The 23732-nt window shown below is 38.8% G+C and overlaps 1 protein-coding gene across 1 annotated transcript in view; it reads right to left on the reverse strand.

Annotated features, from left to right (window-relative positions):
• Positions 1-23732, reverse strand: part of fz2 (frizzled 2) — a 112432-nt gene that overhangs the window by 36788 nt on the left and 51912 nt on the right. Inside the window, exon 5 of the mRNA XM_068293756.1 lies at positions 12501-12575. The gene's annotated coding sequence lies outside the window, so the exon portion shown is untranslated. The remainder of the gene's footprint in view (positions 1-12500; positions 12576-23732) is intronic.

Below are 23732 nucleotides of genomic sequence, written 5' to 3' on the forward strand. Positions count from 1 at the left end.
CTCGTGTGTTTAATTTTATTTGTATACCCTGTAGAATGTGTAAAGCCATGTGGGGTATATTCATAAAGAGGATTAAGTCTCATATGTTTTTAACATTACTCAGGTTGTAGATCAGATAATCAATATATGTATATATACAAAAGTCAACTCTAATGGGCACATTTTTGGATGGAAATAATCGAAACTATTATTTAGTTTAAGGGCAAAAAGGTTACCCTAAACGAGATTACACTGCAGGGTATCCGGGTAGTCGTAGCTATAGCCTTGCATAGGGTAGTTACTGTTCGTTTTACTTTCATTTTGAGTGCATTTGGTGTTTGGTTTGTTCGTGACGTAAAACTTAACCATAATTAGCTTTCGGCCTCTGGTTGGTGTGAATTATTTTCTCTTCCCTTATTCGATATCTTAATTTTCTTTAATGGTTTATTATGGATTCCAGCAACTGCTGCAGTTTGCGTGTATTGATCCATCCCCCCATCCCTCCCTCTTGTGAGTACTCGACTATCTGTTGTACAATCTATGTATCTACCAGCCAACTGATAATGTGTGATTGACAATCGTTCCTTTTTTTATTTTTTATTTAATATTTGTTGTTGTTTTTTGTCTTTCTTTCTTTGGTATTTTTATATGTTTGTTGTTGCTGTTGCCGTATTTATTTTTATATATATATTTTGAGCATTTGTGTTTGTGTGTGTATTTTTTTTTTTTTTTTTTTTTTTTGCGATAATGATAATAATATGTAATAATAATATTTATTTTTTATGCCCCGCTTGCCATAAATTGTGCTTTATTTATGGAAAATGAGATTTGTAGTGGCGCATTAATTGGTCTCTGTCTGTCTGTCTGTCAGTCTATCTGTACAACTGTCTGTCCGATCTGTCTGGCAATCTCTGACTTTGACTGCTCTGGGGGTTTGATGACTCGGGGTCTGGGGGTCTCCGGACAGGCAACACGCTTTACTTTGCTTTGCTTTGCCAATGGCACGCATGGAATTTGGTATTTCCAGTGCGAAATAAATATGTGTACTTATTGCTTAATGATGATGATGATGATGACGATGATGGAAAAGATGATGGCGATGACATTGATATTTCTTTGTGTGCCTATTATATATACATATTATTATTATTATTATTGAGAGATGAAAGACAAAGCTCAGTTTCAGTTGTTAGTAATTGAATTGTTGACATGATTAAGATGATCTCTCGCCCTCTCCTCAGTCATGATGATCTTTGCCTTCTCGATTGATTATAGGACGAATGGCTGATATTCTATCTCCATCCATACATATCTGTATGTCAAGGACACCTTGAAAAGCAGGATGTGTTTATTGCATTTCGACATTTTTATACCCTTTCAAAAATGGTATATCAATTTTGGTCAGAAGTGTGCAACGCATAGAACGAAGCATTTCCGACCATATAAAGTATATATATTCTTGATCAGCACGAGGAGACGAATTTATTTAGCCATGTCCGTCCGTCTGGATCAACGCAAACTCCTCCTAGACCGTAAGAGCTACAGAGCTGAAATTTTGCACATAGGCTTGTATATACTGCAGGGATATATCTCGGATTCAGCCGGATCGGACCACTATATCATATAGCTCCCATACAGACAGTGACTTTTCTCAATAACTTCGTTATTTTCTGTGCTATTATCGTGAAACTTAATATTAGAGAGTTTATTACGCCTATAAACGACTGTGCCAAATTTGATCGATCGGTCGTGACTTTTGTCTATAACTTCGTTACTTTCGACGCGATTGCTTTTAAATTATACTTTTGTCAGTTTTATATATCTGTTAACAACTATGCCAAATTTGATCAAGATCGGTCGACTATATCATATAGCTCCCATAGGAACAATCGGTCGAAAACAGTGACATTTGTCTATAACTTCGTTACTTTCGACGCGATTGCTTTCAAACTAAACATTTGTTAGTTTAGTATATCTGTTAATGACTGTGCCAAGTTTGATCAAGATCGGGCGACTATATCTTACAGCTCCCATAGGAACAATCGGCGGAAACAGTGACTCTAATTAATTACTTCGTTTTTACGTATGTAAGCCGTTTTGCAAATATTAGAGTTTAAAGTAACCCTTTAAAACGTTGTTCCCTACTTTGAAGACCATAGGTAAGGAAAGAGTTATCAAAAAAGTGGCAAGGGTATACAAACTTTGACACTGTGGGAGTAAGCCCCCGCCCTATAGTTTTAATTTGTATTATTTTCTTGTTCGTAGAATCTCAAAGTTGTCCTTCAGCTTCTTAAGCTCAGCAAAATATTGTTGTGATCCCCTGGTAGAGGGTAATATAATTTGAATCAGATGTTTGTAACACAGGAAAGGAGACATTTTCGACTCACTTTGAATATTTCGGACATTTCGGGGGTGTCCAGACTACCGGACTGTCCTTCAGGATCCGTCCATAAGGACGAAACATACTTCTTCTTGTCTTAAAGTCGCAAATCTGTCGTCTAAAGGAGTTTTTATATTGTTTCCCATAATATTTGCTGCTGTCTTGATTTCATTTATGTAAGTAGCTCTCTAATAAATTATGTAGAATCGAAGGAAGTTAGAATCGAATACGATTAGAGTATGACTAATTCAAGGTTAGTTGGCTGTTTTTAGCAGAAAGTCGATTGTGTGTTTTTTTCTGTGAGTCCAAAATCTTGTCTAGTTTACATAATTATCGATTTCGTTTTATTTACAGCTGTTTCAATGTTACCTCTATAAAACTCACTTAACACCTCTCAAAGTTACATAAATAGGTATGTAGTATGCCCATTGACCTCAAGGTCGTAAAATTTTCAGAGGCAAACACCACAATAAAAGGTCAAATGGTAGACGGAAACCCAAAATGTGCAACATCCTGTAATAGTCAGAGTTTCCGAAATGGCAGTTAAAGTGAAGACAATGGACAAGGTCAAGAAACGGCTACAGTACTAGAAAATAGATATTGAATTTTACTGTAAAAAGGGTTAAATAGTCGAATGACCTTTTCTATGTAGTTTCGGTTTTTTGGGTTTGTGGTGATGGAAAATTTTTAACTAAAAATTTAAATTCTTTTGCACTTGAGCTCAATTCGAAGATATTGTTTTTATGTTTTTTTCTCCCTCTCTCTCTTTGAGGGGGTGAAGAGAGATTTTGGTTGGTTGAAGTGCTATGTGATTTTTGTAGCCTTCAATTTATTAACCTCAATATCAATTGTAAAGCATAAATCTCGATAAAAGTAAATACGAGGAAGCAAAAGAAAAAAAATCAAAAGCGTAACGAAACGAATTCATTTCGGTGAGAGCAAAAGAAAGAAAAAAAAAAGGATGTAAAAAGGATTGCGCTTCGGCAGTGATTTTCAATTTAAAAAATTGCACGCAAAAGCGCCACAAATCAAAGGAATTGACTTTGGAGATGGAGCCGGATATATACATATATAGAGTGAATGTGGGGGGGATGGCCAAGGGAGTTAGAGATGGAGATGAGGCGGAGGCTAGCCCCAACTCAACAATAAATTTCAATCTGTAAAACTTAACTAAAGGCATGCAGCAGCAACAGAGCCAGAAGCAGAAGCTTCTGTTGTAAAGGAACTTTCAAATGCAAAGCGAGTGAAAATGCCACGCCTCCAACGCAACTCCCTCCCTCCTCTCTCCCTCGCTCCATCTCCGTCTCTCTCTCTCAATACACGCCGCAATAAATCTCAATTGAAAATGCTTTTTGCTCTTTCAGTTTCAGTCTTCAGCTTCAATGGACTGCAAAAGAAATCAATGGGCGAGTGGCGCCCCCTGTCGTTCGCTTTGTAATTAATAAATGCTTCGATACGAATCGAAAGGATGGTAATGGGAGTTGGGGGGACTGGTGCTAGTGCCTGATGATTAGTCCCAATGACAAAGGCAATCAAAACACTTTAACAAAAACGTGGCAATTAAAATTGCACAAAGCGAAAACGAGGCACAGAGATGCCGAAAGGCCTGCCAAAAATGTTCCAGAAGTGGCGCCCCCCTATTCACCGCAAGCAGCAACTGCTGTTTGATTGCTGTCAGAGAATGTCTCTTTCTCTCTATCTCACTTTGTGTGGATGTGTGTGTGTGTGTGTGTGTGTGAAGCAATCACGCCAAATAAATCATTCAATGCATTTGCCAACAGTTCTCAGTTCCGGAGAACTTGCGAATTATTCATGTGGTTGCGGTTAAGAGCAGCAGCTGGACTCCAAAACTCAAACCAAAAGCACCACACCGAGGATCCGAATCAAGGCGATGGTGTCGGTGTCGGTGTCGGAGTCAGAGTCACAGTCACAGTCAGAGTCAGAGTAAGAGAAGCCGCCTGCTTATCTGTCATCAACCACACAGTTTAGTGGGCTGAAAGGAAATTACTTCTGGGCGAAATGGCCAACGGAAGTTCGAAGTTCGGATGAGATGAATGGATTTTGGCAATTGGGTTTGGTTTGGCGATGACGATTAATGTACGACAACACCTACAACAACAACAACAACATCATCATCAAAAGCATCAATAGCAAAGCGACAGCAAATGGAAGGTGTTGAAAATGTGCGTATTGGATCGATATTGCAGATGTCTTCATGAAATTGGCAAGGAAATGGAAACCTCAATGCTTACATTACATTCTATGTCCAATTCAAATGCAAATCAAAGCAAATTAATTGACATAGATTTCCTCAACTTGAAGTCGGTTTCTTTCAATAGACTTTCAACTAATATTTCTAAACCCAATCAACCTCTATTTCAAATGGAATGAACTTTTGAATCGCAATTGCTGTAATCAAAAGTCTATGACACTATTGTGTAATAACGGTTTAATAATTTTCGGTAATTTCTTCGAAAAATAAATCAACTTTTTATTGCCCCAACAAACCTTGATTCTCACCATTCCATTCAGCCATTATTCGCTCTTCAGGCCACACTCTTTTTTTTCACTTATGTGGCAAAACGAAACTTTTAGCCTATCAAACATTTAATCAATTCCCCATAAATCACATGTCAAATCAGGCTCCATATATCGTAGGGGAAATGGCGGGGGTCTAGAGGTAGGGGGGGATAGGGTAACTTTTAACCCCACTTCGGAGCTGAACCCTCACTTAACAACTAACTGACTGACTGCATATCATGACTGAGGAAAATTGCTTAACTATATGGAAAATTGACAAGTTTTGATGGCTGACAGTGCGGTTGTTTGCTCCAGCTTTACCCCTTCATTGGCATTCCCCGCCGTCTCGCCTCGCCCTCCCCTTGGCACCATCGTCAGTTTGGTTATGCATGATTTGCAGTAAAAATGCATAAATGGAAAAGAAAATTTTTATCAAAAATACTAAAATACAAAAAAAAAGAAAACAAGAAATTTTCTACACTCTATGTCTGTGTTTAAAGGTTGAATTTTGTTTTTTCTTTTCGTTTTTTGTGTTTTTTTGTCCATGGCGTGTTTTCAGAAATAGAAAAAGTTTTTCATTTTTCTGTTGACAGACATCATGATGACAGGAACAGAAAATGGCATAACTAGGGAACAAAGGTCAGGGAGGTAAGATAGATTGAGAGAGATAGACAGAGAGAGAGAGAGAGAGAGAGAGAGAGAGAGAGTGAGCGAGAAAGGGAAAAGACATTGCAGGTTGATTGAACCTAGGGAATTGATTAGAAAATTGGCTAAGCAATTTGTCAACCATTTTCTATAAACGATCCCATATAATATTGTCTAAACAAGCAAGTAAATTTCTATAGAGAGCAACTGCTATAAATCTGCTAAGCACATCCTGTGCCCGCAGGACTAAAGACCAACCGCAACGTTGCCATTGCCGTTGCCCTTGCCGTTGCAGTCTCAGTCCCAGTCCCAGTTCCAGTCCCAGTCGAGACATTGCTGCTAATGTCACTTAAATGCCAGCGCCATGTCTGTCAGTCGGACTGATGACAGTCCGACTGTCATCTATATGCCTTTCTTCGTCTTTCTTTTCTTCAATCCCTCTCTCTCTCTCTCTCTCTGTTTCTCCGTGTTGCATGTGTGTGTTCCTCCTCTTCTTACTGTCTCTGTCTCGCTTTTGTCCCAGTCATCGTTTGTCGTTGTCCTGGCAGTCAGTCTTCTACATCCGCTTAGGCGTGCTGGAAATTGGATTTTCACAGCTGCCAGACGAAGACGAGACCATTGAGGGACTCGGAGATTTAACACGCTTTAGTTTTCCCTTTTATGCTTTTCTTTTCTTTCCCTTTTTTTCTCCTCCGTTTCTGTTATATCTCATATTTATTTGTTGTAGAATTTCCACATATTCGTCACAATGTCTCTTAGTTCTTTTGTGAAATCTGTTTTCTTGTTTTCTGCAATTTCAAGCCTCATTATTACCCATGACAACCAAAGCAAATGTCCTGTAATTACATTTTACAAGTCATTTGAATGTTGCATTCAAATTCAAAAGGAAACAAATACTTACATATTTTTCACTTTTCTAATCACACACACACTCATCCACACTCACACACACATATACTTTGTGACAATTTTTCTTTCCATTACCATTTTCTCTCGTTGTGGTCCTTAGCTTTTCTTTTACCTACTTAATTATTAATTTCGCATTTACCACAAAACGTTTATTGGTCGTTGTCTCTCTCCCTTTCATTCATCTTCGCTCTCTGTCACCCCCCACAACCAACAAATTCTCAGGTCAGACATCGAACCATTTCCTCAATTGCATAAATCGAAAAATTTGTGTTTTGGCGCGTGTCACGAATAAGCAAAAACCAAAGACCCCAAAAAAAAAAAAAAAAAACAAAAACCAAGAAGTCACAGCCAGACAAAAGCAAAGCTAAAACTCCTTCTCTACCAATTTCTTTCGATTTTTGTTGTTGTTTTTTTTTTTTTTGGCCCGTACTTTGGAGACACAATGTGACAAGGTCTGACTAACCCGGGGCCTCTTTATAATAGTCCGAGACTGTAGTCTCTGTTTGTCACCCAAGTCATTTACATGCCTCGTTCGTGTACGTGACTCACATATAGTTATCCATCTGCTTGGCGACATCTACATACATACATGGATGTATATATATTTATTTGCGGGGATTTCTGTGGCTTGGGATGGCATTTCAGCTTGGTTCACATTTGATGAAAATAGGAGCGAACCATCATCATGTCCATTGGGATATAGAGGGGTTCAGGGGCGGTAAAGCAACTGAGTCACGAGCGACCACATCGATAAAATATTTAAAATTCATTTCTAAGCTTTTACTCCACTTCCATAGCATTCGCCTTATCATCGATTACTTATACCATTCCACGCTTCAACACACACATCCACGCACACCAATTCAATCCGAATCCAATTCAATCCATTCCACTCCATTCTATTCCATGGCATGCAGCAACTGCAACTTGGCTAGATAAACCGTTAGCAAATGTTGGCGACAATTTCAAGTCCCCTCCACCCCTCTCTCGTGCTGGTGGTGGTGGTGCTGCTTCTGATATCTTTCAAGTGTGCATTGATTTATGTTCAGTGTCCCTCACCTGGTGGTCCCTCACCAGAGAGTGGCGAGGAAAAACTTTCAGTTGCAATTGCACTTTATTAGTTTTGCTATTGAATTACATTTCATTGCATTGCTCATTCCACTATAAACAATATGCACACACACACTCACGCACACGCACACTTATTGTATATACCTATATATATATCAATATCGTTATCTTTATAATGCCTTTTAGCTCCCAACTCGGAGAACTCAGAGTCGTATGATTTCCCCTTTCCTTATTCTTTCTCTCTCTTCATCGGTGTGTTGCATTTTTATACCCTTGTAAGAAGTTTATGTTAAAATTAGTCAAAAGTATATACATTCTTAGTTAAGACTATGACATGTCCTTTCTTTTGCCGTTCCATCTGATCAAACAAATGATAAACTCACTAACTATGAATTTTCTTAATAACTTTGTTATTTTCTTAACTATATCATTGAATAATAAAATTTGTCAGTTAAGACAATCATTAAGATATCAAATAGCTCCAATGGAAACGATCGATCGAAAACAAATTATGCTCAGAAAAACTATTTTTCCTCTAATGCATCTAACCCAAGTCCATTATTTACTTAAGAATCTTATAAATATTTGATGATTTTCAATACTGTGATTAAAATAGATAAACCACATCAAATATAAGATAAAATGTCGTCATTTATCCGCCTTATCTGTTTATTTCGTCCTTAAGATTGTAGGCTGTTCCTTCACGAAGTTTTCACTGTTGTATAGTTAAGGAAAAAGTAATAGAACCACTTGCAAGGGTATACAAGCTTAAGTTCCCCCCGACACTCTTTTGTGTTTCCTTTTTCTTCGAAGTATATTCAACTATGTTATCATAAGACTAGAGATCAAATTAATGGATATAATTACTTAATTATCTTCTATTTCTTTATCTTATTCATTTCCCTAAAAAGAATGCATTTTTCTTTATATTATTGTGATATTGTGATGTTTAACAAACTTTTAAACATCGTTTACATATATATAACATTTCGATTTGTATTAATAATGGAATAAAGTTCTAAACAATAATGAATATACTTTGATTTTCAAACATAGTTATATTAAGGCTATCTCAATCAATTACATTAATGATATTTCGAATTTTTAATCCTATTAATCCTATTTTAGAGTTTTGGAAGGCAAACTATCGACAGGAATATACTGATTAGCCCATCTATATAATCCATACACTGCATAATCTTATATCCTTAACAAATATTGATCCAATGGATACATACATTTGTGTACGCACTTCCTTATCATCTATAATAATACTCTGTAATCATTATATGCTCTTTTTTTTTTTTCTTTGCTATTTATGGTTTCTACAATATTTATTTGTATTTTTTTTTCTTCTTTCTACAATTTATTATATGTATATGTATGTTGTTTAGATGTACATATGTAGGTATGTGTATATATTATATTATTTTCCCTCTCAGAAATTGATAAATTGCGGTGCTGCCACTCACCTCAGCGCACTTCAGTGCACTTCACTTCAGTTGAGTTCAATTCTTTTGTTGATTTTTCTAGATTTGAAGCACTGATTGTGCGCGCACATTTTACAATCGTAGAACCCGTAAACGTAACCGTAACCATAACTATAACCGTAGCCTCCCCTCCCCTCCCCAATAAAGGCAAGGTGTGAATGGTATACATGTGTGTGTCACTGTGTGTGTGTGTGTGCATTTGTAAGGAGTAACTGCAACTGAGCTAGCTCTCTTTTTTTTTGATCGACAGCTTGCCTAAAACTGTCAACGCATTTCTTTAGATTTGTTCGTTTTTCGTTTTTGGTTTTCGATTTTTTTCTCTTTTTTTGGTATTATTATTATTATAACCGTGCGCCATAAAGCATGTATATGAAGTTTCCAACGATTTATTTGAGTTTCAGTTGCTGCCACTGACGGTTCTGGCAATGTCTGCACGGTTGCTTCCACGTTATCACGAGGTTTACATCAAAGTTAGAGAGGTTATTGCGGTTGAAATGCTCTTTGGTGAATGGCTGGTAGCCGAATGGTGCTTGGCATTTGGCTGAACTGACGCTTAGATTAAGATTAAGGGCGTCAAAATTGTCGGCATAGTTGACTCTCCCTTTGGAGACATGCATTTTGTTGACAGGCCGTTTTTTTCCCCTACCATTTATGTTGGTTTTTGACTTTTTTTTTTTTTTGGTGTGTCTCATAAATCAGTTTTTCAAAAAATTTGCCCTGTACTGTACCAACTCAATTTTGATTTGAAGTATTGGGAAATTATAGTCAATATGATAATCAAAACTTTACTTGAGAGTCTGTTAAATGATCTTTTATATTCGTTTAGTTAATTCTGATCAAGATATAGATTATAATTCCGCCATTTCTAAAAAAAAAAAAAAACAAACAAAGATGGGGCTTACTCTTGCTTTTTTAAGATTTTTGTTTTTCTTTTGATCCCACACACATTGAGGAATTTATGTACGCCATAATTTCAAGATCTTTTTTTTTATCATTTAACCATATGTGGGCAATGTCACAGACGGTTTTGTCGTCGTCGTCGTCTTCGTTTTCGTTTTGGGTGCAACACTTTGGGTAACTTGAGAACTTTGTGCCTTGCTGTTGTCCAGGCATTTATTTCATTAGCTAAGTGAGAGAGTTGGGCCCAAAAAGATGGGGGGACAAGGATAAAGAACGAGAAACCGAACAAAAAATTCATTAAAAATATAAAAGTAGAAGGAGAGAGAGAGAGAGAAACTGAAAATCAAGAGTGTGACTTGAACATGATCTACGTACAACAACGATTGGTCTGTGGCGGTGGCTGCGTTGATGCCCAACGTACGATAATCCCGCGACATGCGACTCCAACTACAATTCCAATTCCAACTCCAACTCCAACTCTGAGTCTGACTCTCGAGTCTCAAGTCTCGAACTCGACCGCTGCTGGGTGACAGAGCGTTTGTAATTTATTTAACTGCATTTTTGTGGATTCGATTTCCGAACGAGAGAATTTGTATACGCACGACAGATTAATGCTCGACGACTTTGCTCGAGATGCCAAAAGATACGGATGAAGAAGGCCAAAAGTAGGAGACGGGATGCGGGATCTTGGTATCATGTTCATGTGTGCAGGTAAAGATTTAACGATAACACAGACCAAGAGAATGGGAGAGAGACAGAGAGGCAGGAAGATGCAGCCAAACCGGGTTAGTTCTCAGCCTCCTTTATGCAAGTATATACACATGTGTGTGTGTGTGTGATGTGTGTGATGTGTGTGCGTGTGTGTGGCAGAACAAGACAAATATAAATATTTATGTGGAAAACAGCAGGCGTTTTGTCAAAATATTTGTGTAAGACAGGAGACATGAGTTCTTGATTCTCCAAGAGCGATTTGTTTCGAATTGTTTACAGAAATATTTGTTTGTCTTTATGTACCAGCAGCAATCGCTGTCGCAGTCATAGCAGCCCTACCAGATTATATTAAGTCATTCAATGGAAAAAAAAAGAGTAGAGTTGAAAGAAGTTCCTGGCCGTTTGCCAGGTGCCTACCACAGTCACTTTGCGACCCCCTATTCCTCTTGCTCTTTGTCCCAACTCTTGCTCTGTTCTTCTCTATGAAAAATTGCAGGCTTAAAACAAGTGAGATAGAGAAAATGTATAGACGGCCAGAGGGAAAAAGACGACGACTGACTTGGCATTAAGAGCATACATAATCCTTTAGCTTGTCATATACAATCCCTACCCCAAGAGCAGCTGTTCTATTGCCATTTTTTTTTTTTTTTTTTTTAATACTCTTCATGGGTTAAACTGATTTGGCAGAGGTCGAATTCGTTATGAATCTAGATCTAGGCTAAAAAGCCGACTCTGAATCAAGTAGAACAAAAAAAAAAATGCATTATGACTTTAATCCCTTTAATTGGCTGAAACTATTTTGTATCCTGTATCTATAATAAAATGGTTTTAAAATTAAACCAAAAACTTTGTATGATATTTCAGTTAAAGTTAGGACATGGAGTAACCCTTTCATTTGCTAAAATCACTAAGTGATTACCTAATTCGGGAATAGATAAATCGTGAAAGCTCCAGTTAAGCTATAACTAAGATTTTTGCCAAAAGGATTCAATGTATATTGAAACCAACTTAAGTACATTCATTTTCCAAGTCTTATATACCTTCTGTTCCTACATTAGCTTCACCTCGATGAATTTTTTGAGTTCTTCTTATCTAGTATTTTTGCCGTTTCCTTTTTTTTTCTGTTCTTTGTTTTTGGTTATAAAGCCCTTTCCATGCGGTCGACTTGCCGCATTATCCTATTTTATTTACTGCTAATGTTGCGCTTTTGGGCGTCTAAATCGCATTTGCTCTGATTTTTTGTTGTTGTTCCCGTTTTCATCTTCTTCAGCATAAAACACATCATTAATTTAATATGTAGCCCAAGAAAGAAAAGAAACAAACGGAGCAAACATATAGCAAAAAGAGAGCCCAACAAGCACAGAGAGAGAGAGAGAGAGAGGGGAGAGAGTGAGTAAAAGTCAAAGGTCTTAAGTAGCAAAAACAAAAATTAATTTAGCTTAATTCGTCCACGAAACTTCAGTTGAGCGTGTCGACCAGGGCCAGGACCAAAACTAGAGAACCAGGACCAAAAGGCAAGACCAGTGCGAGGCAGCAAATGGCAAGGATGCGAGGAGAGTTCATGTTCTTCTTGCTTTGAATCCTTTAATCCCATTGCCTGCCAGTTTAATTATGTAGTTTATTAGGCGGAAATGAAAAAGCGAAAGCCAAAGGCGGAAACGGAAACCAAGCGACGACGACCAAAAAAAAAAAAAAATGAGACGGTGACGCCGACAACAACTGAGCTTCAACTTGGGTCTCTTACATAATACATATACATATACATATCTAATACATACATATATAAAAGAGTAGGACCCGTTCCATCAAGTTAACTCCACTTTGCATACATAGTATATACGAGACTTTTCGAGTGAAGAAGGGGGGTGGGGAAAAAAGGTTAAAGGTTCGCTTACCTATTTTTCGTTGTTTCGTTTTGGGGGCGGAGGCTGCTGCTGCACTCAATAAACCAGACAAAAGTCAAACGTGAACTGCAAGAGAAGAAAACGGCCAAGAAAATTTAAGTAAAATGAGCGCAACAACATAAGAATAATAATAATAATACAGATTTTTCAATACCCTGCCCAACATTTTCCTAATTTATATTTTAAATATAGTAGTTATCCTTTGAAAATGTTTTATTCCTTAGAAATATTTGCAGTAAGAAGTAACATTTTGTATGGAAAAGTCCGAGTACCCGTTATATGAAAAAGCTCCTTATATATAGAAAGGCTAAAGGAAAAGGCTAAAGGTTTCCTTTTTTCACTTTTTTGTTTTGTTTTGTTTTTTAAGGCTGAGTGGCTTGTATTTATTGTTGGAAAATATACAAATTTTTCGGTATTCTTGGGTTAAGTCTCCAACTACTTATGTATTGTATACGTCTGTGTGTGTCTATGTGTGTGTGTGTGTGTGTTGTGCCTAGCCGAAGGCAATTTTCCAACTGTAGTCACCAGGAATTTTCGGTAAATTGCTGCACAATCAGCATAAATTTTGTCTGCTAGCCCCAAAATTAGCCCAAAATGTGCTCCCTCTCCTTCTCCTAGTCCAGTTGTTATTTTGGGGCATGCCAAGGTGCTGAAGATTCCTTTCATACATATGTATGTATGTATAACTCCAAACCATCGTATTGAAAGGCACAAATTTGTGCTAATGAGTTTTGAAAAGGGATTTGTAGGTGGCTTTGGCTTCGCTTCGACCTGCTTAATGCTTGGCCAGCTTCTCGCCTGGACGACTAAGCAGGTCACCTCACCTCCTCCAAGCTAGTCACGTGTGTCGACTGTTCGTAATTGAGTTAAACTTTTGTGCCAGGCCCCAATGTAGGACAGGCCAGGGTAGGCCAGGCCAGGCTAGGTTAGGTTATGCCATGCCGGGAGGAAGGCTTCATTGAGCCAACGATTGCATCACAATTTGATGTGGCAGAAAAGTTTTAAAGCTCAGAAAATATGGTGTGAGTATGTGTGTGTGTGTGTGTGTCAGTGCCATATTGAACGTGCCATAGAATTCATCTCTAACAAAAAACACACAAAATGCCAACATCCACCCAAAAAAAAAAAGCACCAAAATATCCCACTCAAATAGAGTTTATACGTTCCACAAGATTATGATAAGCATATGCATACAATAGATAGAAAATTACACATGAATTGATTAAATTAAGGCTTACAGAATATTTCTAAGTGAGCAACTTTCACTTCAAACCTTTCTCGAAGAAAAGGAAAATTCTTTCTGATTGATGTTTGTTTTGATAGCTCCTTAAAATGGTTCTGAGAATATCGTCCCAAAGATATAGGACGTTTTTTTGAGGCACTGTTCCTGTGACGTGAGGAAAACTCCAAACTTTTCTCAAAACCCTTCGATGCCTGATATGTCCGTTGTGAGCTCTATAAAAGTGCGCATAAACTTGTCTTGAAATCGTATTTTTTTCGTTTTGCTTTTATTGGAGTTTTGGTTATCCAAATATGGCAAGTGGCATTGCCAACAGTTTGCCTCCGACACCCTGTGTCTGTGTCTTGGCTTCTCACTCAAACTGTTTCTCTCCCATTCGCTTTTGAGAATGTAGAGTGCCAAAAAGCACTAGACACCCGCATACAATGGGAAATGCATTTCCATTTACAGAGTATGTACGTATATACTCATTGGTACCACCCTGATATGGATAAAGTAAAAGGCAGAAATGTTGGGTGTTGGGTGTACCAATTGAGCCAACAGGCGCACTTCAAATGTTATTGAAATATTTATAAGTTCGACACACATACACACACACACACACACACACACACAGACATAGAGATGTGGGGAGACCTCAACACTTACAGCAATCAAATGCACACAATAAAACATTTTCAATAACTCTTTCGACGCTGCTGCAACTCTATGGCCATTAAAAGGGACTCTCTATCGGGAATAGACCACAAATTTTTGGGTGCACATGCTGGGATTTTGGGATTTTTGGTCTTTCATTGTTTGCTTATTTGCTGCCGTTTTGGTTGCTGTTACTCTTGTTCTTGTTCTTGTTGTTGTTGTTATTGTTATAGTTTAGTGCATTTATGTCCCACTGTGCCAAACGGCCGCCCAATGCGTTTTTCCCTTCACATTGTCAATGGGCTGCAGCGTAAGAAAACGAAAAACTGATAGAAGAAAGAAATATAAGACTCGTCAAATTAACTTAATAAATTCCGGGATAAAACTTTGAAAATTTTGAGTCTCCATAAACTGGTAGACCAAGACTAATTCTTAGATGTTGTGTAGTTGGTTTTCTTGCAGTGTAGTTTTCTTGGTGTGTAGTGCCTTCTACATTTTCAAGTGTCTATCAATCGTTGCCCTTGCCTGGTTTGTGTTTTTTTTTTACCCCCGCTTTTACGGTCGTTGATGGAATTATTTGCAGTTAGAAAACGAATTTTCTTTGGCTCCCACTCTCTCTTTCACTCCTCTTTTCTCTGCCTCAATTTGTTGTGTTTTTTTTTTATATATGTACATATATATTTTTTTAGTTAGCCTCTAACTTGTAGGCTTTCTCTTCATATGAATATAGACTGGTATTTGATTGCTTTGAAAACATGGAAATTCTCTCTATCATCTCTTTTTTGCCTTTCATTCTATTTTTTTTCTTCTTCTCTTTTTTTTTACTTTTTGCTAAATTACTAACGAGTTTTTCTGTTTGTTGGGGGTCGAAGCAACAACAACAACAACAACAACAGCGGGGGGGAAGGGCAAAAAAAAAACAAGAAAAAGGAAAAACAAAATAAAATGCAAGTCACGTACATCGATGCAAAGAAAGGGGAAAGGGAGGGGTAAAGGGGCTAGAGAGAAGAGGAACGCGACATCAGCAAGGACATTGTCAAACACAAAGCTGCCGCCTGGCAATGGTCCTGGGTGCTGGATACCGGGTGACGAGATGACAGGGTGTTTACAGGGGATGGGTAGGCGGGGGCAAGTAGTACTGTGTATTGGGCACTGCTGCTGCTGTTGCTGCTGCTGCTGCTGCTTCTGCCGCTGCTGTCCTAGGTCCTTTTCGGTTGCTGTCTTCAGCGTCACTCAACGCTGCTGTTTGTTTGTCAACAACGAATCTCCCGAACCCCGAACCCTGTTTGGAACGCAAATTGCGCAAATCCTTTTAAAAGGCAAAAGCAAAGCAAAAGCCGCCATTCGCAATTCGCTCTATGCCGCTCGCACCAAAGCCCCAACACCATGCCCCCTCAGCCCATTCCCCTACCATCATCGACCCATCTTCGTAGTGTCCGTCCACCCACTGTGTTTAAATACGCAAACAGCCGACAGAAGCTACGTGCTTGGAAAATAATTTAAAAGCTCAAAAGGTGAGCAAAAGCATTGCACATAGGCACGTTCTAAAAAGCAGCAGCAGCAACATCAGCATCAGCGGTAACAACGGAAAATTTTTCCAAATATATACATACATACATAAACGTACATTTTCCTCCTATATAATACATATATACCCTGTACAAGTTTCTTAAAAGAATCCGACCCTTTACATTTTCAAGGACTTTCAAAAGCCTAACACTATTTTCAAATATCTTAATCCTATTTAGTTAGTGAATTTACTCAGCCAAGTCATAGTCTTTATGGGAAAACTCTTTTTTATTCATCATTCAAACATAGATCACCATTAAGTTTATCTATTTCTTAGTAGAACACAAAATAATAGAACATAAAGAAACAAAAGATTCTACTTCTACCCAAAAAGGTTTTCCCATTTTCACTTACTCGTTAGTAAGGATTGTCCTACTCCTGGAAGAGTCTTTAGTTAGTCTATTTTACATTTACCTAATTCTTCATCAGATTTTGACATATTCATATATATATATATACAGGGTATTCACAAAATGGCGTAAAAACGAACACTCGCTACCCCACACAGGTTGAAACCTTTGCTTTCTTTCTTTCTCTTTTATTTTTTGGTTTTCTTCATTGTTAACCTCCCCCCAAACCATTTTGGTATGTTTCTTTTTGCTTTGCCTCGTGTGTTTGTTTTAAAAATTTATGAAAATTTGTTTTTCCCCAAAGCAACAACTGTCGTTAAACGGGTAGATTGGAGGGCTAAGGAGATAGAGGGAGGCTCTACAGTTTGTATGTTTTAAGGGGGGGCTGCGGAAGAGGTAGGCGGTAAACATCAAAAGACATCAAGAGTCGTGCTCCCAAATGCAAGCGCAAGTGGAAATCATTTGAGCAATTTGCATTTTCAATTTGCAACAACAAACAGTTTTTGCGGGAATGGGGGGGGAGGGAGCCTCCTAAAGTTGCTAACCACAAAACGACCTAACGAAGCAATAATCAATTATCAATAAATTTTAACTGTGAAGCCAACCCAAAAGCCGAGAGCGAAAAGCAAGTTGGCCCAAGGAGCTGCAGCCGAGCGAATGGATATTTTGAGGTGGAGTTTTTGGGTGAAGGCTGTGATTAAGGATGCCTCCACAGTGTGTCTGGCTGGCTGAATGGGTGGCTGCCTGACTTTGACTTTATCAGCAGGAAGAAAACCAAGAAGACTGACTACATACATACATACATAGGTGCTATACTGTATGATGATGAGGTGGTAACAGTTTTTCGTTTTCATCCTCGTTCTGTTTCTGGTTGTGGCCTTCTGTGAGTTCGCCCTCGGAGCTTTAATGACATTTCGAGCGCACACACACACACACAGGAAGAAGGAACAACACACACTGAGATGAAAGGGCGATGGTTTATGCGTTTATTAAATCGAGAATTAAATGCAACATTTCGTTGAAACTTTGCTACCAAAAACCCAAAAGCTTTTCATCTCAGCTGCTATGAAGTGGTACATATTGCAGTCATGCCTGTGATTTATCTTGCCGCATAAACGTTCTCAACTGGCGTTGACGCAAGTCTGTCCTTCCCACCATGGCACATTGAGACACCTTAACACCTTGTCGCGCTACAGAAATTTTCAGCCTTCAGCAGGTACATTCGTTTAAATGTGTCTGTATGTCTGTTAGTCTGTTAGTCTGTTTGTAGCTCCATTCATTTCTTGGTTTCGCCGTTTTATCCTTGGCTGCATTTTGGCGGCACTTGCTTTCTGTTTTCTTTCTCTTGTCTTGCCTTGGCGTTGATTCTGGCTTGGCTCTTTTGCAAATTACTTTGCAAAAATGAAGAGACAGCCACCCCCGACCCTCCCCACTCTACTCCCGTCTACTCTCGATTATGCTTAACTCCCTCTGTATACGTGCCACCCACCTGCAAAATATCTCTAGATATTCGCAAACACTTGGCAGGATATACAGCTGGTTCCTAGGACCATGGCGCGCATATCTAGCCTGCAGCACCAGAGAGCAGCAGTTTCAGTCAATGATTGTTTGTTTTGGCTCGCTGGCATAAGGGAAATGATGGAACAGCTTAGTACAGTGGTTAAAAGCGTAAAATATTACCTATTTTAATTTTACAATTAAACTTGCTTTCTCATGAGTCTTCGTAGTGCGTCGGGGTCACCTTATTAAGGTTTTCGCCAATGCTTCACGCTTAACATTTTGGAGGTCATCGGACCATAATGCTTTTATTCTAACACATCGGGGTCACCATTTAATAATCACATCGCGTCTCACAGTGCGATATCCTTGCCCTACCCCTTGCCAAATGTGAACAAAGCCCACTGTAGTATATTATTCGCAACGTTGTCCTGTTACCGCATGCAGCTTCTTGATATCCTTCTTGCAATTGGGCCTTGGGTTGGCTGGTCTGAGTGCGTTGGTTGTCGTGGCTATATCCTGCCTTCAATTTCTCAGCTGTCTGCTCGCTGTCTGTTTGCTGCCAGGCAAAAAGTCTCCGGCACAGGCAAAACAGCAACGTAATCACCTTTTGCAATTAATTTAAGTGGATTTAGTGTGCGAGGGTTTTTGCGTATTTGCCGCTGACACCCTCGTTCTCTCTCTCAGTCTCTCTCTCTGTCTTCATCCTCCCGGTATGTTGTGGCTGTATTATCGCCATGTTGAAAAATGGCTGACTGAAGGTGTTGATGAGCTGCTGCTGCTCTTGCTGCTGCTCCTCAGCTTTTGGCAAATGACTTTGACTTGAAGGGGTTGGTTGGCAAGGGGTGTCGGAGGTAGAAAGATGCCTTTACATTGCTTTACCGTTTGGATGCTATTTGTGTTATACCTTCAGGTTGTTGGGCTTTAGATTAGACATGGAGACCAAGTTAGTTGGCAACTTTACCGCTGAAGCGTAACGTGTTCTGCTAGATTACCTTATAGGAATTTTAAGTAAATTACTGTACAACTATTTCGAGTTTGTTAGATTAGTGCAAACCACTTGGGTGGCCATCAGCCAAGTCCCAGCCACCATTTAAAGAAAGTTCAACTTACATTCACAATAAGGAAACTTGAATTTGTTTTTCCCCAATACATTCAGACACATGAAAGAAAACTCAACTCTTTTATCATAAACTACAACTCTACAACTAATCGTTACTGTCAAAATTTCATCTCATAGATTAAGATTATCTCGCCTCAGTTACCTTTAATCCGGTCCATCTTTCAAAAGTCTCACTCCCTCTCTCTCTCTCTCTCTCTCTATCTCAGTCTGTCTCAATGTGAACCCATTTCGAATTTTTATCACTTTGTTTATTTGCCTTTTGTGTCGCTAGACTTGCAGTTCCCCAGAAATGCTGGCGCATTGCATTTTGATTTATTTACTTGGCCCAGCGTATTCAAGTGAAGGCCTGTGTCCCCCATCTCACCTTCCTGTGTCTATCATGGATCTTCCTCTCTCTCTCTCTCTCTCTTCGTCACTCCCTTGCTCTGTCCACGTCTCTACATAGTTTTTATGTACAGTAAAAATTCACATAGTTTATATTGACTGGAAAATAAATACAAATACATCAGCAGCAACAACAAGCAGCAAGCAGCAAGAATAACAAAAATTGCCTTGTCTCAGGTTGCAGTTAATTTGTTCAAGTATTTTGTTTACACAAATTGTTTACACTGCATTTTTTCCACTAAAAAAGAAAACGGCATTTCATTCGTAGGAAGTTTTCAATTGTGCCATGGGAGAGAATTTCAAATGGAAGGAGTCGGTGTTAGAGTTGGATGGAGTCTTTGGATTTTCGGAGTTGGTATTGAAATTGCGTTGGTGTTGAACTTGCCAGCATCTGTCTGTCTGGCCATTCTTGCGTTAATCATTATTTAAATTTTTGATTTGTTCGTGCCAGAGGAGTATACTCTTCTCTCCACTATATAGGAACATAGATATAGAGATTTTTCTTTTTGTTGGTGTTTACTTAGACCGCTCCAGCTCGAGCTCATTAGGAATGCAGTTGCCAGTTTAAGGCTTGAGGTCTAAATGAAATTAACATAAATTTTTATGAGCTGTTCCAGCGAAGAAGATGAGTTCAGACTAGACGAGACGATGCCATGACTATTTCATTTTTATGCTAAACTTCAATAAACAGAAACCACTGAAGAAACTAATGAGTCTCTCTCTCTCTCTCTCTGTGTGTCTCTCTATCTGTGAGTTTAATGTTTCTCAGCCCTACGCCCATTTATCGATCTCTAAACTGTTGCCACTTGAGCCCTGGCAATTCATCAATTTATCCGAACGTTTGCCCAGCCAATTCAATGATGAAATATCCCTTGCCATGTACTCTCTCATTTTTACTATGAGAGTTCTCCACTCCTTTTTCTGCTGCTTGGTGGGGTTTTTTTTTTTCTGCTTTCTGCTTTTTGCAAATCATCATCAATTCTTTGTATCGTCATGGAGTCGTTTGTATCTTCTATCAGAATGCTGTTGCAGTTGTAGTTGTTGTAGGAGTTGAAGTGAAGTCCATGACATGTGAGTTCACTTCTCTAACTCTTTACTTTGTTTGCTTTGGTTCTTCAATTTTTTTTTTTTTTTTATGTAATTTTTTTCTCCATTTTTATTTGCTTTTTACTTTTTTTTTTCATTGAAGTTCTAACGGCTAGACTAGTTTTTACATTACAGCAGCAATTTGATGCTAGGGTCCTAGAGGATAAACAGAGATTTATGGTAGTTTTGCTACTGTATATATAAAAATTTGCAAAATTTTGTTGGTTAAAAAGGATGCCAGAAAGGGAATGGGTGGGGGGAGGGGGGTGGGGGTTTGAAAGAAAAAGCTATTACTTTTCTTATGGAGTCTCGACAGTTTTTTGGTTCACCTTTTTAAGGTTTTCTCTTGTGTCTTAGGCAATTTCAACAAGTTGTCTTTAGTTCGTTAGTTTGTGTATGTTTAGTAAGACCATTGGCCGAATGTTGTCTAATTTGCTCATTTCAATTTCATTAAGTTGGCAGCACTGTTTGCATATTAGCATGCCAAACAAGCAGAAGCGAAAAGACGACAATGGATGTAGGCGGAGGGAAATGGAAATGGCAAAGGAGGCAGTAACAGTTGATGAAACAGTTAAACAGCTCTCCACTGGGCTATACCCGAGGATGGCTGCCAACAACGGTGATGATGATGATGATGATGATGATGATGATGATGACTTTGTGGGTCCGCTGTTGGCCAATAACAACACAAAAGAGGTAAACGAGTTGAGCAGAAGTTGGTAGGTAAGCTGCAGGCAATATCTGATAGCGAGACAAGCTAACAACAACAACAACAGCAACAGAAAGAAACAACGTAACACAACGAAGAAGGAGACACGGAATGAGGAGGCCGGACTGCATAGTTAACTAAGCAAAAGGATTGTGTAGAAGCTTTTGCCATCATATGTATACTTAGTGAAGCTGAAGTCCAGGCCTAGCCAAGGGCTTCCCAGCATACACACTGACACACACATGGACATACATTAGCATGTAGATACATATATGTATATGTATATTTACCAAGCGAAGCCAAAACCCAAATGCAAACACAAACCAAACCAAACCCAAAACTCCAAGCCCAAAACCCAAATCCAAACCCAAACCCCAACCCAAATCCGAAGCCGAGGGCTGATGCGAGGAGCAACCGCAACAGCAGCAGCAGCCTAAATGCTGTTGATACATTGGCAAAGTTGGCAACCAAATATTGTTGCAGCCAGATACAAAATACAAGGTACAAGCAATATCGCACAGTGCAACAAAAACCCTTGGAAAAAAAGTATCTTAGAGCTCTTTTAGTAACATAAGCAAGACGAATATTTATCAAATATAGCTTTATGCTTAAGTTAGTAAAGAAAAAACTATATTTTTCTCTTTGGTTTTTTATTTACAAACATTTGTTATATATTGAACCAGTGTGGGTTGTGCGGTTGCTGTTAGAGGACAGAGTGTGTAGCCGGGTATTGGCACAAGACCAGGGGGCCTGAGGTAATTGGCCAAGGTGGCCAGATCCACTCTATACACACACAGATGTTGTTGTTCCTGTTGCTGTTGTTGCTGTTGTTGTTACCGTATTCCTTTTCACAACGAACTGCAGGCCTCTCTATCGCTGCCTTTGCATCTCGAGACGAGTTTGCCAAGCAATAATTTTATTTTTAGTCATCGCATCTTCTTCACTTTCCCTCATCTCTGTCATCCTCTTGCCTCTAGTTTTGTCCTCGTTCAGTTATAACGACTTGCCGCTTGTGTTATTATCTTTGGGCATAAATTTTATGGCCAATATTCACAGCTCCACCCACTGTTGAAAATGTTGTTTCTTTTTTTTTTGTTTTCTTTTCTTTTGGCTGCCCCTTGCCAATCTCTTTCCTTCTATTTGTTTTCTTTTCCTTTATATGTATATATTTTTTGTTTTCGTTTGTTGTGTTTTCTCTTGCCGTTTCCTTTGCCTCAATCTATGCAACTGCAGAAAATTATTTGGGAGGGTTACCACAGCCAGAGCGAAAGAGATAGATGCCATGGGGTGCTATAAATTATGTTTTAGATTTCCCTTTTTTCATGTAAATTGATTTTAGGAGAAGCTAACATTTGTCATAAGCGCTGACGACGACAATGATGATGATGAATTCTCAAATCGCTAGGCTCCCATTGTGTGGCAGAGTTTTTTTGCTTTGCCAACTCAGCAAATGGAGGTTGAAACAAGTTTCCATTACAACAAAACGAAACCGCAACAAAACGGAAAAATTCCAAAAAAGGCAACTTGAAGTTATTAGACTGATGCAGAGCTTGGGTGTCAACCTCAGCAGTTTCTTTTATTTCTGTGTCGGTTTTCGGTTTTGTTTCTGCTCATATTCAGATTTCATGAAATGGAGAAAAAACAAAAAAACATTGACAATCCAAATGGCTTACAAGTGGCACACAGACAGCTAGTCAGACGGCGAGACAGACATTTTGAGGCAGACACAAAGCCAAAGTTGAAGTAGAGTCTCTTCTTTAGATTTGAAAGATTTCTTCGCCATTCGATTAAGTTGTTTAAATCGGCGACAAGTGCCACTTGAGTTTGACGCTTTGGAGAATTGAAGCGCGAAGAGCCTCCTCCAGAGACGAAACAAAATTGAAGATTGCTAGATTTATGGGACTTTAGGAATAGTTAAGTGTAAATGGTGATCGAAATTGCGGGGGAGTCTGTTCAATACAGTACAGAACAGTGATACACAAGTCAAAGAATTTTGTTCATCTCGACTTTGAATAATTTTCAGCAATTTGATCTTAGCTACACTTAATGAAAGAATTTTAGAGAACTTACTGTATTTGTAAACTCGGATTTAGGGAGCTTTAATCAGTTTATCTGATCTTTCAAGAACTTTCTAAAGAACAGAACTCCAAATCGGTCAGAATATGGCTCGTCTGTCTGTGTCAATGGAGTCTCTACTGTAGCTAAAATAACTCAACCACACTTATGACAACTTTTCGCCATGAGCTCTCCAAATAAGAAAACAAAAAAATATTGCTAGCTTGGCTATAAAAATTTTCCATACATACGCACACACACACAGAGAGAGAGAGAGAGAGAGGGGGGGAAGCCACAAGGACATACGATGCAGAGAGTAGGAGTTGAAACACGTGGCCATAAAGTGGCGACGAGCAAAAAACAATTTGGTAAAGGCGAAGCTGCTGCCAGCAGCTATATAGCCCCCAAAGTCCATGGTAAAAATCGGTAAGGTCGTGGGATTTCGGGCCGAGTTCGGTGGCGGGGACGGGTTCGTTGTCATATTTTATGCCCAAATAGTTAAACGAATGCACAAACACACATAAAAACCAGCTGGAAAATTGCTTGTAAAACATTTTTGTGTGTGACATTGAGC

Source organism: Drosophila tropicalis, unplaced genomic scaffold (assembly GCF_018151085.1).
Source record: "Drosophila tropicalis isolate 14030-0801.00 unplaced genomic scaffold, ASM1815108v1 contig_805, whole genome shotgun sequence".
Classification (NCBI taxonomy): domain Eukaryota; kingdom Metazoa; phylum Arthropoda; class Insecta; order Diptera; family Drosophilidae; genus Drosophila; species Drosophila tropicalis.